At 38.8% G+C, this 17,064-nt stretch overlaps 1 protein-coding gene across 4 annotated transcripts in view; it reads right to left on the reverse strand.

The window, feature by feature from the left end:
* Positions 1–16,812, reverse strand: part of apba2b (amyloid beta (A4) precursor protein-binding, family A, member 2b) — a 55,320-nt gene extending 38,508 nt beyond the window's left edge. For 2 of the 4 annotated variants that reach the window (XM_029277085.2, XM_065952891.1), the window contains exons 1-2: positions 16,668–16,812; positions 1,450–1,500 (exon numbers count right to left, since the gene is read on the reverse strand). The gene's annotated coding sequence lies outside the window, so the exon portion shown is untranslated. Of the gene's footprint in view, positions 1–1,449; positions 1,501–16,494; positions 16,640–16,667 lie in introns of those variants that run through there. The other 2 variants (XM_065952895.1, XM_065952892.1) reach the window with 2 other exon arrangements.
* Positions 16,813–17,064: the final 252 nt, after the last annotated feature.

Genomic DNA, 17,064 nt, shown 5'->3' on the forward strand with positions numbered 1-17,064 from the left:
GGCTGATTACAGACCCAACAAAAGAGTGAGTTATGGCTCTGAAGTCAGAGCTCCGTTCAGACTCCATAGGGTGTCACGGCCTAAAACCCTCAAATAAACAGCTCTGTCCTTTATGCGTAATCTCTTAACAGAAAAAGGTTGGTTTCAAAATGAACAATAAATATGAAATAAGTAGACATATAGAAGTTGGTTGATGACATATGATATTCGTCGAGTGACTACAATAACACTGTCTGTGATACACACTCTCTTTTCAATTCCTCTCTCTCTCTCTCTAGGAGGATGGAGCTGTACCAGAGAGGATGAATATTCTAGCAGAATATTAATAAATGATGAAGGGAGGCAGTGTTGGGAGCCTCACAACACTTTGGATTGCTCAACTGTTGTTTCTTTCATCCTCTCTCCACCCATGTACAGTATATCTTCAGTGGGATTCTCCCATGATGCTCTGACTCCTCCTCCATCAGCAAACAAGCTACACGCTCCCTCACTTTCTCCTTGGTTTCTTTTCTGTCCTTACTTCTAACCCTTTGCCTCAACCACAAATGATTTTGATTATAGACTTCTTGACAGTTAGGATATTGTTAACATCTGTACATATGAAAACTATCACAAGACGTATGAAACTAACCAGATTCCACAGAAACAGATTCAAATAACACATCAGCAGTAGAGTTACAAATATGGTTGTTAAAAGCAGTGTTTCCCACACATACAGTAGATAATACATGGGCGGGCAGTCACATTTTTTAAAATCCATATATAAATCCTATTTCACCGAAAAACTAGCAGACAATCTGCACTCTCTACCTGCAGACACATACTCTGCAGGTAGAGACAAAAAGATATCTGCTGTTACTTCCCTTCTTAAATTTTTCATTGACATATGGGGCAACATCTCAAATTAAATATGAACCTTCTTTTGCCGTTGTTTCCATTACCTAGTGGCTGCATATTGTTCTTTAGAGAGGAGTTATGTTTGCATTGGAAACACTACATTGAAAAAAGAACATTACAGATATGAGCTTCAATACAACTGTAATTACCAACAAAAGTCATCTTGCCACCTTGCCAAATTCATCTCAACATAAAAAAACAGCAGAATGTGCTCCTTAGATTTGTTTTTATTCTTTCCCCTCGTCATTTCCTCCCTTTAGTTTTTCTTCGACAACACAATGATATTACTCAGAGGACAGCCAGGCAAGGAGCTCCCCAGGGCTCGGAGGTGGCTGTGTCATCAACAAGTTTGACTTCACCAGCAACATGCAAGATTGGTCAAAGGTCATTGAAATAGTGTTATCAAATTCTTTTATGCAAGTCTGAACTTTCTCTAAGATTCGGAAGAATTTTCGCTGGTTTTGATGTGGCATTTTTTAGAATGCCTCCCACACTCGGAAGTACAACATTATAATGTAAAAAACCTGTCAAAGCACAGTGAGGCTAACTTACTGGTATCCGTAGGTAGGCAGAGCAGCTCTACTGTTTGCTCCAGGCAATGACCTAAAAAAACAAAAGGAGAGAGAGCGTCAAACTGAGCATCAAACTGACAACCCACATAAAAGACACAGTTCTGCATGAAGATTGAACTTTGATTGCTCTCCACTGCCTGAATATGAAGAGAGTAGAAGGGGCCATGATAAGAACAGGAACCTGTGCATCAATGTGTGACCTAATTAAAGGTCCCATATTATGCTTTTTCTGGTTTTATATGCCCTTTAGTGTGTTTTCCAAGTGTCTCGTGCATGTTTAGGCACATCTATGTGCAAAAATTCAAAGTCTGCGGAAACGCGGCTTCTCCTACGTCCTCCTGTTAGCTGTAGCATTAGCCGCATGTAACGCTCGGTTCTAGCCCCCCTCGATAAAAATTTGTCAGTGCGGCGTCATTGTCAGTGTGAGATCACTGATCTAAGCCCATTGGCTCGTTGTGGCAAGCCTAGCAGCTCATGTTGAAATTTCCGAGAAGCCTGCTGAGCAACTGACCAATAACGACAGAGCGGATCAGCAGACCAATCAGAGCAGACTTGGCCCACGTGGGGTCTAACAGTGTGGGCTCAACAGAGCGTAGCTGACGGACTCAGAGCGTAGAAGGAGCAAGGAGGAGCAGTACATGAAAACAGACACTTTTTTCGAACTTTAGCTATTGTGAACGTACAAAAGTAAAATTTACAAATCCTGTAAATGTCCTGAAACAGATTAGCCATAATTTAATAAATTAAATCTTTATACAAGAATTATATAAAAAGTTCTGGATATTATGTTGACTAATGGAATATAATATGAAAATAATAAAGGAACATGAAGTAAAGGAAATTAAAGGAAAGTTAAAGGTTAGTATAGCAAAGGCTTAAACAATATGTTAATTACAGCAGTATTTAAACTTTTTGTATATAACTTGCAATAATATAGTCAAACAAATAAACAAGGGGTGCATTGTTTGAGACAGAAGTGTGGCTACTCCAGAGTGACTGGCCCAGAAAATATTTTAGGGCAGGAGTTGGAGCAACTCACATGAATCGGCTACTTTAGCTGAGCTTTATTCTCCCTTACAGCTTTTTCTTTTTACCATCTGCCACAAAGCCCGGGACACATGTCACATCCTATCCTCACAACCTGAGCCCCCCTGTGACAGCCTCAAGTTGCTGTCCCCTCACAGCGGTGAGATCAGCTCAAACAGGTATCCCACCAGCAGCATACTGTTGGTTTCAGTATAATAGCTCTTTTACTACAGCCAGTGGGGCCAAGTGGTGAAGTAAGGAGGGGGTAGAAAGAGGAAGGTTTAAGATGCCAAATGCCAAACAGTGTTGCAGCACCAAAAACATAGAAGTAACCAATGAGTAGATTTGCTTATCTGTGGTTTTGAACGAACCAAAGCCTCAAGTTGGTTTAAATTGAGTTATACCTTATATAAATGTTAAATAAAAATATTAAATTGTACCATATCAGGACACACTATTTTGTAAAGTTATAATGAAGCATTGCCATTACCTCAACCATAAAAGATTTGTATTTATTCTTGTAAATGAAACAAATGTAAAAAATGAATGACGTATTATCATGTACTGTGATACTGAGGCATTTTCTGAATTTTTACTCTGAAACTCTCACACTGTGGCAAATATAGTGCCCAATAACAGAACAGTTTACCTGCCATACTATTACAATGCCACTTGGAAAGATTTCTGTGACATATTAAAAATGTGCTTTAAAACCTTTGTCTTGACCTAAAAACTATCTTATGATGTTGACTCCTTGGCAGAGATGTTTATCTTGCCACAAGTTGGAGAAGGGGAATTAAAAGAGGAACTAAATGGTCTTTTAGAAGCTGCTGATCAAGTCTTGCTGAATCCCTGTCAGGGGAGTACAAAGTTAGAGAGGAAGACAAAGAAGATGCATAATACAACGATAAAATTAGAGTACAGACAACTGTAACTTTGGTGCTTCTGTCTTTAGTAATTTGTTGTCTAACAAAACAATATTATATCTAATTCAAATAACAATATTAACTTATTAACAAATGGATATTCTTGGGTAGGACCAAATCTTCTATTTCGTATGAGAGGTCAATCTTAAAACATTGTGTGGTGTGAAAAGATTTTTGCCTTAAATTAAAAGGCACACTAACATTTTTCAAAGGAGTTACAATGACAGTATATCTCCCATCTAACCACTGCTGTAGCTCACATTGGCTCCCCTCCTGCACAATGCCCAGAGGCTTGAATTGGTCCCACAGGTCCAACTCACGCTGCAGCACACTGCAGCTATACAGAGACAAAACACTCAGCAGATCACAATTGCGACAACCCGTCCAAAAACATATTTAGAAAGAAGATACTCGAGTCTGCTGCAATCTAGGCATCTAAGGCGGATGTTTGGCCCAGTTTCCAGCACCATCTTTTTTTTTTTACCATGAAGTTAACAAAACAATGGCTAAAATCAAATCAACAGTGCTCACATGAATAACTTCTGACTGGTTAATTGACGGATCATGCTGCCTTTGCTCTACAGTTCATGTGTATATTTGATTCTGAATATATTGCTGCTCTTCTATCACTTCTTTATTATTTATTCATTCTCTCTTTATTGCTTTTCCCTGTCTTATTGCTTTTCTTCCTATCTTTAATTGTTTCCTTTATTTATTTCCCTATGTCCTGATACAGAGTTCACAATTTTTATTCATAACTGCTAACATTGCTTCCTTTTCTGGCCGTCATTATTCCGCTACCAATGGCATAGATTATTGCTGACTAATCAGTATTCAAGAGCCGCTGTACTGCGCTCTAATTGTTGGCCGCAACCATTGAACTTAGAGACTAGCAGTGCAAGGTCATTAATTTAAATGACTAAAAAAAGAGAAATTTAACAAACCTTTCCCCAGCCGTGTTATGTCAAACTTTCACAGCATAGACTGTATGTAAACATGGAGCTATTCACACATTGCTTTCTGAAGTGGACTTCTGAAGCCCATCGGTGGTGGTCACCATATTGGAAATGCTGTCTCAAAGTAACTTTCTATGAACCTAATAACAAACAAAGAGTTGGAGCGGGCCTTTGACCTCCTGACAAACAGCTACGCTGGCCTGCCCGTCAGTCAGATCAGTTGCACTCCTTATTATGAATAACTTACCCTTCATGAAATCAAAACAGATGTGTTAACGATAAAGTCACCCCCTGCACAGTGTGTGCCAATCAAGAAATGAGCTATTAAGAACAAATCAGCTTTGAACCAGGATGTAAACATGTTTATTTCTGTTGGAGAATTGGTGTGTATGTGCCTTTTGGTGCTTTTGCAGCCAGTCTTAAGTGGACACTCAAGGAACTGCAGTTTATTTTTCCCAGTTCCGCATTTTCTTCATTTTTCAACAGCGGAGATCGCCAAATGATTCAAACACCCTTCAGTGTATCAAAAAAAGAAGAAAATAAAAACGGAAGTCAAAACTCTTAAACATAAAACTTGGTGCACTGGTGTACCAATTATCTGCTTAGAATAGATTAAAAAAATTATAATGCAAGATAACAAGGACTGAAGCTTACACATGAAAAGGCTTTTTGGTCGAAATCACTATACATACATGTGTGCACACAAACAAATACACCCATAACCTAACTGACAGATACACAACACACTTTTGTGCACGCCTACACTTCACCTGCAGGAAATCTATGAACATTGATCTCCACCCTCCCACCCTCCTCTGTCATGACAGGCGGAGGCTTACAGTACCCTGTTCACTCTAAAACCCTGCATAAGCTGTTCTCTGGCATTTTACACCCTGTCAACATTTTTACAAGGTTACTCACTGCCATGCTGTCTTGACCTCCTGTCCCAAAGCAATAACTAAGCTCCCTCTCTGAATTACAGACCTAAGGCACCCAGAGATGGAACAGAGGATGAAATGAGATGGCTAGAAGGCTCAGAAGAGATAAACAAGCTGCTGGTTGTAAACAGTCCAGATGGGGTGTCCTTACCTGCAGCTCTACACATGGTGCTGTTTAGCTTTAAGTGTGAAAGGAAAACAAAACACATACAATGCAACTTGGGTATTATTCCCATAATACTCTTTCAGTATCTGCAAATAATATGGGGCACTATATCGTGTACATAAGAGCTTATTTTTAAGTAATACTGTTAACAGCCACAAATCCTCATCATTGTATTTTCAATTTATTTTGTATTTAGTTTAAGAACCCACCTCTTTTTGTTCTCTCATTAGTATTCCTGGACTGAACTCAGCTCACCTGAGACTAAAGCCTGGCTCACACTGCAGGATAATCGGGCCGATTTGAGCTTCGATTCTTCCTTACCGACAATCGCAGGGTTGCTCCCGACTCAAGACTGCTTGGACCCGATTATCTGCTCAGATTATCTTGTAGTGTGAGTGGTACAACGATCCAATCTTAACGTCCCCAATCTGCCCGGCGACCGTCGGTGACGCCCCGATTTATTTCTAAGAAGTTTGATATTTAGAATTTAAAATCTTGACGTTTACGTCACCAAAGGTTCCGGCAGAAGTTGTGTGTGACTACAATATAATCACGAGAGACAAGGGAGGACTGTAGTCATGGTGACCAGCGACAGGACGCAACCCGGTGTCTTTTGTTTTTTTTTACTTTTCTGTACAGATCATCAGTGCAGCGCTTATCTGAAACTTGTATCCATATATCTACAATTGTATCAACTTGTCTATATCCTACAACAAGTTCCACTTCCTTCTCTTTCACCAACCGTCGTCCATTCGAGTTTTCAAATGAAACTTTATTAACAATTGTCAACGTTCCGTCCCGATTTCACTCGTACAGTTTGAGCACGTCAATCTCAATCTCTGGTCGGGTGTCGTAAACGATTCAGTCGTACAGTGTGAGCTGAAATGCCACCCCGACTTTTATACAATCGGGGGAAAAAATCGCACAGTGTGAGCCAGGCTTAAGAGGTCAGAACGGACCGCTCCAATTTCAGCAGGCAACACCAAAGGCACCAAAGGCGACCTCAACTTATTGCTGAGGTGTGGAACCTTTATTTTGAACTTCTGAAATGCCTTCAGAACCTGGATCACAAGATAGGAGAAAGTCTTTGATGCAGTGCGTCTGCAATTAATTGAATACAGTGTACAATATGTCTACTATTGTCTGTTTGTGTACTGCGCTTCACAGAAACTACATCTGAGTCTGAGAAGTTGTCTGAATATGCATGTAAAATGTAAGAAAGTGAAAGTCTTTATTTAGAAACGTAATGTATGCAGCCTAATTCTGTGTGGTTGATGTTTAAGACAACAAGTCGATATTGTTTCCTCTGCATTGTAAAGTAAATTTACGCCCTAAAGGCACAATCCCTGCTCAATGAGTTTATAATTGATTAAGCTCAGAATAAAACATCTGATTCCAAGCTTCTATCACACCTAAATTGATTTACAACTCTTTACATACACGGACTTATAAAAGAACTATTTTCTTAACACTGATGTAACTGTGCACAAATTTCCCCCCACGGGGGATCAATAAAGTTTATCTTTATCTTTATCTTTAACTGTCAGTAATGTGTGGGTGTGTAACCTTGAAAAGGGTGTGTTGTTTTTAAGTCTGCTGGCTTTTTTAAGAAGAAACATTTCTGTTTTCCATACAAAGAATTGACTTGGGGGAGGTCTACTCATAGCAAGTCTAATTTAGATTTTTTTGGTGCATTTTGTGCCTTTATTGGAGAGATAGGAAAGTGGATAGAGTCCAAATTCAGGGAGAGAGAGAGTGAGGAATGACATGTGGGAAAGAGTCACAGGTTGGATTCGAACCTTGGCCGCCCACTTGGAGGACTACAGCCTCCTTACATTATTATTTTGTTTTTTTTGTTAATTTTTTTTGAGTACCCAATCAATATTTAACTAAATAAGAGATGGATTAATAAGAGATCAGAAAACAACAGAACAGACCCAGAAATAGATGGTACATCCTCTAAAGCTGCTCTTTGACACTGCTTAATGTTGCATGATCTTTCCTGCTACAAGTGACGTAACCTGTGAGTTCAGTCAGTAACAGCAATGGCTGGAAAAATGTGGTACGGCGATACAAAGCTCTCTGCTGTGTCTGGTTTTTGATGTGTTTTTGAGGTTCTGAGATGAACACACAGATCAAACAGACAGCACAGAGGGATGGCTACATGTCAGACCTACTTCCTCATGCAGTCTCCTCAAACCAAACTTACCACCCTTTCTCTAGATGGTACTAGCGTGCTGTCCAAAGCATGAGAAGATATTTTCTATGGAGGCAGAGATATCCAAGTTACATCAAATGAAAATCAAATAATATTGCTCAATAAAAAAAAATAAAAAAAACACAAGTCAAATCAAAACCGATACGTGGAAACCAATGGTCACTTTTAGTCATCTGAGGTTACATCACAAACCTAAAAAGGAATATAAGTTAGACTGGAACTACTATTCATAATCTACACAAGTGAAATGTTATGTTACATTAGTAACACAATCTGAAATAACCTCTACAACTCAACTTTTTTGTCATCGCAACATTTACTGCTGATCTCAGGCTGTCCAAAAAAATAAAAATCATACCCAGTTATTAGAACCAGTTAAAACCCAAGATAACGTTGTTTTGGTAAAACTAAATCCCTGTGAAATTGTTGCTCTTCAGTAAGGTTTCGGGTACTGCCAGCCTAGCTACTACATAACTAGCTGACTCAAATAGGTTTTTCCAGTAAATGAAAGTAAAAAATAAATGTGGCATAACTTGAAAATATGACAATCTCTATGTGGGACTGTCATAAAAAGTATGTTGTTGAACTTGGATAACATTACATCCCAGTCTTATTCAACTGACAATATCTTTGAGTCTGGTACTTAACCCCTTAAGAAAATAGATCCCTGAGAAAATCGCTCATTACCATAGCACACAAACATTTCTGCTTTAATTAAGCCAGAGAAAAAGTTGACGAAGGAATTCTTGCACTTTTTCGCCCTTTCTTTCTATTTTCGAGTATCTCTAAGCAAGTCTCGCACAGAAGCTAAAACAACCATCTGGTGTCTCTCCTATTAACTTTATCACACGAATGATGAACACTCATCTGTGCTGTCAATCAACAAACTTGTCTGGCTATAGCAATAATGAGTCAGAGACTGGCGCCCCAAAGCAATTCGAGATTCAGCCTGACTCACATTTGCCATGCTTCAACAACAACAACAGCACGCTGCATTTTATATGGAAATACATTTACCTCTGCATCTATAGTTGACATTGTTACTTTGAACTGAAGCAATCTCTCACTATCGAGAAAAGACATTCACCAGATGTGAATCTGTCTGCACAGCCCCACAATGACAGCAGCAGGTGAGGCTCTCTGCACATCTATATGCTAATATCATGCTGCTCCTCAAACAAATGTGCTAGCTAATGAGCTGGCTTGGTGAATGCATCTTAAGCATAAGTAATGTCATAAGTGACAGCATAGCTCCCAGGCGGAGGAACAATCCTATGACTCACAACAGAGAAGGAGGTACATGGATACATTTAGGCCATGCATACAGGAACAGGTACAAACACAAGAATACATACAGTAGGCATGACCTTAACAATGCTAACTGTGTGCTAGGACTTATCCAAACAAACAGACAATCAAAATAAATAACAGCATACATCATAAACGTCAGCAGATAAAGTATGAGACTGTTTATTCGTGGCATTTTTCTTCATTTGTATGAATATGTTTCGTTTAAACCCTGTGTTGTTAGGTAACAGTTCTACCTTGTGAGCAACAGCTGCCAAACACATTGAGACTTAATGTTAGCTTCTTGAATATTCAGTGACCGCCAATGTTCAGACCTTACCTTGAGTCAGTTAGTGACCTTAAGGATGTACATTTGACTACCATTGATTTCTGAATTAATAAATGCAGCTTTACCACAAACACTATCAAAAATTATCATCATCATTGAAATTTGAACTCCTGTTTTTTTAAGTTATATCTTTATTTTAATTAAGAGTTAAGTTGTTTAAAACTTCAAGGAAATAAAAATATACTACATTGTAGAGAAAAGTTAATAAAAACCAAAGTTAAATCAGATGTTTCAATTGAACTGAGAAAGATCACAGAGGAAACAACTGTGGAAAGCAGACTGATGTCATTCAGACAGAGCCAGTTTGTGAATCAGACTGTTTCAATGCTTCTCTCGCTCTCTCTCTCTCTCTGTCTCTCTGGATGTCGCCTCAGAGCGATTCTTTAGTGCCACCCTATGATTAATGCAGCTATGAATGGGTTTTGTCTTTTATCAAGCACTGTGGAGAAGGCTTTCTTTCTTTCTCTAGCTCCCTTTTTAGCCTCCTTGCTTTCCGTCCAATGTGACCTGATTTAGTCTTAGAATGCAAAACTGATTTGGGCTCATTAACATGCTAAAGCCAGAAAGTGAGGTGCATGCATCATCTCACTGATTTATGGGGACACCATGGAGCAAATCATTGGTGGTTTAAACAATATTACTCAGACTTCTTTCTCATGTAAAAAGAGCACAACAGAATATACTCTGCATGAAATTAGGACAAAAATTCTGACCTGACATTTTCGGCCCTTAAGAATCGGACAAACATGACCCAGCAGCGGCCCCCTAAATACACCCACTGTTCCACTGTTAAATAAAAACAAACGTGTCAAATTTAAAAAAAATTTGGCATCACAGCTAAGAAGCACAAACAAAACACCCCCCCCAGCAAAAATCAATCAAGGCTTGCTGTGTTAAGATTATGTAACTGCATGTGAGAGAGAATTCAGAAACACACATAAGCAGTCAAGATAATATGATGTTTCTCGAGTAGGTTTCTCTAGTCAGGGGGAAGTCAGAAGAGATTGATGCATCTTTTCCACACAGCATGGTGGCTCTATTTGACTCTCACTTTGTACTGGTATAACTTCTTTCTCTTACTTGTTTTCTGCTGCAGCGTCAGTCAATGCCAATTATTAGAATACCATTCAATAATGCACTAATGTGCCCAAGTGGTACAGAGGAGCTGATGATTACATAATTTTAAAAAAGCAAACAGATACAACACATGTGATTAGCACACAGATCCACGTTACCAAACATCGGTATCCTAACTATGATGTATGAAAATAAAGTAGTGGTACATGTTAGTTTTTAACTTGATGCTAACACAATAGAAATTGCCATTAACATGGCTACACATGTAGCTTTGCAATTGCATTCATTTTAAGTTAAGGAACAATCTTTAAATATGATAAGTAAAATCTATAATTTCTCAAGTTAAGCGATGCTAAGCTAGCTTCTTAACGTATCTCATAGTCTGTAACACTTCAGTTGTGTCACCTGACACAAATGCGTTCTTCTTTTTTAATTTAAACAGCTTTCAGATGTACTAAATCCACCGTCTGGCGATAGAAACGCTTTAACCAGGCGCCGTAAAAATGTTACGGTTAAACAATATATAATTAGTGAGTGCTTGAGTATATATCAGGTAATTCTAGTACTCGTGTATATAATTAAAATGCCCATCCTTGGTTCCAAACAGACACGTTTAGTCAAGCTGTGCCACATCAAGCTAGCGTGGCATTAGCCTTCACACGTCACTCAGACCAGCGTCCTTACACTTTCCTGAATGTCAGAACATCTCTCACAATACTTTTCATGCCTCCACTGCTCCATTGCTCGGATATTGATTACTTTAAGGTACAGATCATTGATGTGTTAAAAAATGTCAAGGAAAGCAACCACATGGGTTTGATTGATTTTACAGAAGGATGAGGGGAGCAGGGAGCTGTTACTGACAATAAAAGGGAAACGCTTCAAAAAAATCTAACATGCCATATTAGAGTCAGCTGATGCATGCAGTGGAAGTTAGATTAATACTTTATCACTGGCACAGATGGTATATTATTTCCCTTTTCCTTTGTCTTTGAATAGAAACATTTAAAGTAATGTTACACCCTATCTAAAAGGGTTGAACTGTTCACAGAGCTCCCCAAGTTCCTGTCTCCTCAGAGAAAGATATAACAACCAGACAACAGTTCAAAAACTGTCAAAAACAATGGATCAAGAAATGTCTAACAGAGCCCTATAACCAGAATGTGTCCTGGATTTCTGCACGTTTTCTTTACCTGTTAGTTTGAAACATTACTAAATGTTACACCCCCAAGCCAAAAGTCAAGACTTCAGCTGGACCAATGCTTAGTCTCTCAAAGTCAGACTATACCACATCAGCTTGATTCCACAGGATGAAAGGTGATAGCTTTGTTTCTATATCAAAGCATTCTTTAGAGGGTTTATAAAAACAGCCTAACAGAGGCAGAAACACAGATCAGAAAAAAATCAAGTGAGACAGCCCTGTCAAAACAACTTTAGTAACAGTGATATGGCTGTCATATTCATGTGTGTGATACTAGAACAATGTCAAGAGTTGGACAACAAGGGCTGAACCTTTTCTCTCCAGGAAATCCATGCATTTATTACAGATAAGTGACTGTAAATGTTACAGACCTGGGATTTTGAATCTTTTTGTGCAGAAAATGAAAACCATGATCAGAAATTACCCAGAGATAGGGCTTCAAAAAAAAAGTATGTTAAATGTATCTAGATTATAACAATATTCAACATTCTCAAAGTTTCATATTGTGACATAATCAGTTGAAACATATTTGAATAGAAAACGTAATGTGTTTATTTCTAAAGAGTAACATCATTGTCAGTTATCTGATGTTGAGTCATTTATCCTCGCAACTATAACTAATAAGCTCTAATAAAGCCCAACATTTTACCAAATGTTTTGATGAACAGATAATTGTGATTTGTCTATACACCCTGAAGAAGAAAGAAAAACAAAACACAAGCTGCTGGCAAGCTTGAAACCAAAAGCAGAAAGTTCTTAATGAACAAACAGAGCAGCCAGCAATGCTGTGCGTGCAAGAGGCTGAACTAAAGGCAATGGGCTGGGTACAGAGATTACAGGGCCATTTCAAATTACCTCATGAAACACAACCAATAGGAAAGAGGATTCAGCATATTTCAAATCAGTACATTTAGAGTGAAGTGCTTCTGTCAGCGACTAAATTTGTTCTCAGTTGAGCACTCCAGCTGGCCGTCACAAAGTTTATACCGGTGTTTTATTCTTGATTATTCTTGACATGGCTGAATTCAAAGAGGACGAGAATCCACTCAAAGACCTCTGCCGAGACTGTACACATCTCTGAATTTCAAATTAAATTAAATCAGATTTGATCCCAAATTCAGATCTGAGTCAACAGAGAAAGGATGACCTACCATTAGGTTGAATTCTTCAAAATAAAATACACAAAATAAGAATATGTGCTCAGTGTTAGAAGGAATTGTACAAAAAAAAATTGAGTTAAACTCAAAACTACTTTTATCAATAAATGAATAAAAATATGTAGGATTCACATTTTTAAGATTTAGAGTTGGTTTGGGAAGCTGAGCAGCAAAGACACTGAGTGAAGTGATGACGTCATCCCGAGATAAATCCTCCACAGATGCTGTATAATGGAACAACTCATTCGGACAATATAACAGCTGTCATTTGGTGATCTAACTAGAACTGAAGCCAGGGTTATTTTTCACATTTGTGTTCAAACAGTTTGGATGTAATATCTTCAGGTGCTTTCACACCTGGATCATTTGGAGAAGTTGTTCCAAAACAGGGGCGTTTCCTTCTTGGCACAATCATTTGGACATATGTGAACACAGCGATTGCACCCTGATGTGGAACAAAACTAGCAAGCCGAGACGGCCTAGAAGAGGTGGTCTTGGATCTCTTCCAATCTTAACCCTGGAGCAGTTTGTTTGAAGCGAGAACGCAATCGATTTTTTTACCCTTTAGAAAAATATGTTTTTTGTTTGTTTTTAACAGCCTCAATTTGACAGTACAATATAAAAAAACCACTTATTTTTCTTTAACCTTCCCAATACATTTATTCAGAAGCAAAATAAATGAAGGAAGGAAACTAAAAAGATGTGGAACCACATCTCTTTATGTCAGTATTTTAAATGTGACTCCAGAGTTCCACTCTGCTTATCACAAAACTTTAAACACTCACGGGAAAACTTTTAGAAAGGAGTGTTGTCTGTTAGAAACGTGCACCAGGCAGACCTTGGTGACTCAGTATTGCAGTTGATTCACAGTTTGGGACAGATATGACTGTCTGTTAAGCTTTAGACAAACATCAGAGCACTGGGTCTGTGTCTAAAAAATCTGAGCTAAAGGCAAATTTAATTTCTTGATGGAGGAGAAGTTGTAAACTGTACCGGCATTTTGGAAATGTATTCAATTGGCTGAACTAGACAGTGAAACATGACGTTCATGGCCTGCTTTGATAAAACCAGTGCACATAAATTAGGTAAATTTCATAAATGTCTTAATTTATGCCTTTCTATAAGAGTGGCAGGTGGTCACATTTTGCGGTGGGACGCCACTCCTAACGAATGGTAGGGGAAACACTGCATGTTGAAATGATACATTAGACCATCTCTACACACTTCCTTTTTCGAGTGGAATTTAAGCTGTCACTAAAAAGTAACACATTTTGAGTGGATTGAGTGCAAGATAAGCACTATGGTGGCCTATGAGTCCCCCCAATCTGTAATGCCTCAGCATTTGAAGGTTAACACAGAACAGAGTGTTCACAGCCACTCCTCTACTTGCTAAATGCTCTGTTGAACAGAAATGTGTCCGCTCTATTTGCTCCCACAAAGCTTTTCAACAGTTATTAATTTGTCTGTAACGCCACCACTTGTCTTACAAATGCCTCATCATACTGCAAGTCATCATTTCCATTGCTTCAATGCCTTTCTAACAATTTAAAGCAAAATACAAATCAACACCCAGCCTGCAGCCCTATAGCTTCAGGTTTCATAATAATGGACAAACCTTCACCCACATCAATGTTATGAATAGAGTAGAAAACATAAATATCTCGAGTTAAATCCTTTGCTCATCCATAGCTTAAATATCATCCATATTATGATATAATGGATAACTGTTTTCCCTGTGGTACTTGCACCACACTTGTATTCTCCCTACATTTTATAATTATAAAGAGAACATTTTTATAGATAAACTGACCCGATAGGCAAATGGTTTAATCATACAGTATATTTCCATCAAAATATTATCTTTCAGAATTTGTGAACCAGGGCTGGATGTTGTTGCCCTCTTCTGTATCCTCCCCTTGAGTCCAATTTAGGTTTCTCCTCCTGCAGCATAAGATCCCAGGCTGCAGGGTGGGTGCTTGTCCTTCAGTGCAGGTGCGATATAAAGCAAACTATCTCAGATATGGAGATGGTGAAACACAGCAAGGGAGCGTCAGAGACAAGAGGTGCACAGGAAGGCATGCAGGGACGAGGACGGAGAGAAAAGTTGTGAAGAGGAGGAGAAAATATAAAGTTAGTATCTCCACTTCAACACAGCATCAAGTCAACATGTTTTGTGGTAGACCGTACACATTACAGTTTTTACCATGGCTCTCCAGGGCCCCTTCAATTCCTCTAATAGCCATGCATTACTCTCTCTTATATATGCCCACATCCTTTATAACACTGGTCATCCTCAGCTGTGACAAGTCATTGTTCTCCCTTCTTTCTATGCTCTCTGCTCCCCACAGTACAACCCCTTTTTTAAATCTCTGTCAGCCTCAGTGTTGTTTCATTTTTAGAGAATGTATTCAATATTTTATCAACTTTTCTCCTGTGGTCACTTGTCAGCCATGACTTGATGTTTCTTTGTATTCAATACTACACAGATAATGTACAAATAAGTGGATAATTAACAAAGGCTAAAATGCAAGTTTTTGGATTTCTAATTAGTTTGGGTACTATTGTTTTGAAAGATGTGTACAAAGGTGATTTGAACCGTGGCAGTCTTTCATCAGTATCAAAAAGCTACTGACCTTTTATTTTTATTTTTTACCTTTCATTTTAATATAGATTAATAAAAATGTGTTTTTTCAGTGTTGTACTTTTATTTAGTTAAATGATCAGAGGAGGCTACAGAAGCGTCTTGTATAACCATTTGAAATATGACCCCTATGGAAGTACTTTAAATTGACAGAAATCTTGCAGAATATTAGAAAAGCCCATCACATAAATGGACCTATTAAATGTGTCGGATACTTTATTACACAGTGGGACTGCAGTGATTTGACAACATCGCTGTCTTTCAGAGAAACTAACAAAGACTGTAAATTGTACTGTAAATCAGAAAGGCTGAAGAGATCATAGACGAGGACAGTGGCTAATGAAATGCGTTCTGCATGACTGGATGAAGATAGATGCTGAAAACGATGCACAGCTGACCCTTTGAGTCCGTTCCCCTGCTGAACAATGACACCCAGACACAACGCCTGTCAGCAGCTGCCCTCCCCTGTGGCCAGGCACAGAGTGGTACAGAGCACTACAGGCACATAAGGATACACAAATATTAAACCAATAGACTGCAAATAGGCTACTAAATAGACCTAGCCCAAATCCCTGGCACATTGTTTAGGTCTTAAACAACTTGAAGGGCTAGTATAGTGCACCTCGCTCAGCTTTCAACTTCATCTTGTAACTTGCACTCTGCTGAATATGTCACTCAAATATCAAACCAGTTTGAGGTAGCTTATATGGTTTGTATCAAAAAAGGTTGAATGTTAAACAAAAAGATCAGATGTTTGAGTAGAGCATGCTATTTCTTCAAAGGCACCCCATTGGACCGTGCATGCCTGAGGTGCCGTTTCATAAAAAATGATGCAGGAAAGAATTGAACCATTGAGGACATCTAAAAATTAATGACCTTCCGCAACTCATAAGACACCAAAGGCCTATGGCAATAAAACTACAAACGACAATTTTAGGCGTAGACTGCGCATCGATGAATCACCCACAATTGTAACACCGTGAATAGACTTAAAACATTTGTTATCTTTAACCGAAGTGACTCGGAAATAGTGTAATTAACAATATAGTTTTAAAACAAGAAACGTTTTCGGTCCAAGCTCACCATCCTGTGTGTTAACACTGATGCTGAGGACAAATCAACACGCTAAGCAGTTCAGCATCCATCCACAGCTCCTCTTCTTCTTCCTCTTCTTCTTCGAGGGAGATTATTACTACAATCGATGTTGATCTCTTACAAAATGTCTCGAAACGTCATTTGAATAAACGATTTCTTACCTGGAGAATGTCATATGCTGATCAAGTCACCTCCTTTTGAGATTTGCGAGGGATGGTGCGGGCTGGTTGCGCATCACTCAGTGTGTGTTTCGCCGACGGAAAGCGTATGGAGCACAAGCGGCTGACAGCGGAGCCCCGGAACGAGTATGAAACATAACGAGCCCACTGCGGTTGTCTGGTCCGTAAATGCACCGCCAGCACGAGAGCAGCTACCCCACCCAGTGAGCGCGAGCTTAGTTGACAAAGAGTGACCATTACCAACTTCAATATAGGCCTACCTTTTTGTAAATTCATTATGTCTCTTTTGAATTAAAGTAGTAGCCTAATAGAACAATCAGTTGTTAATTTGGTGTGCCAAATAAACAGATATAAATGATAAAGATCCAGTGGCAGGCCT

The sequence above is a fragment of the Labrus bergylta genome, chromosome 3 (genome assembly GCF_963930695.1).
Source record: "Labrus bergylta chromosome 3, fLabBer1.1, whole genome shotgun sequence".
NCBI classification, from domain to species: domain Eukaryota; kingdom Metazoa; phylum Chordata; class Actinopteri; order Labriformes; family Labridae; genus Labrus; species Labrus bergylta.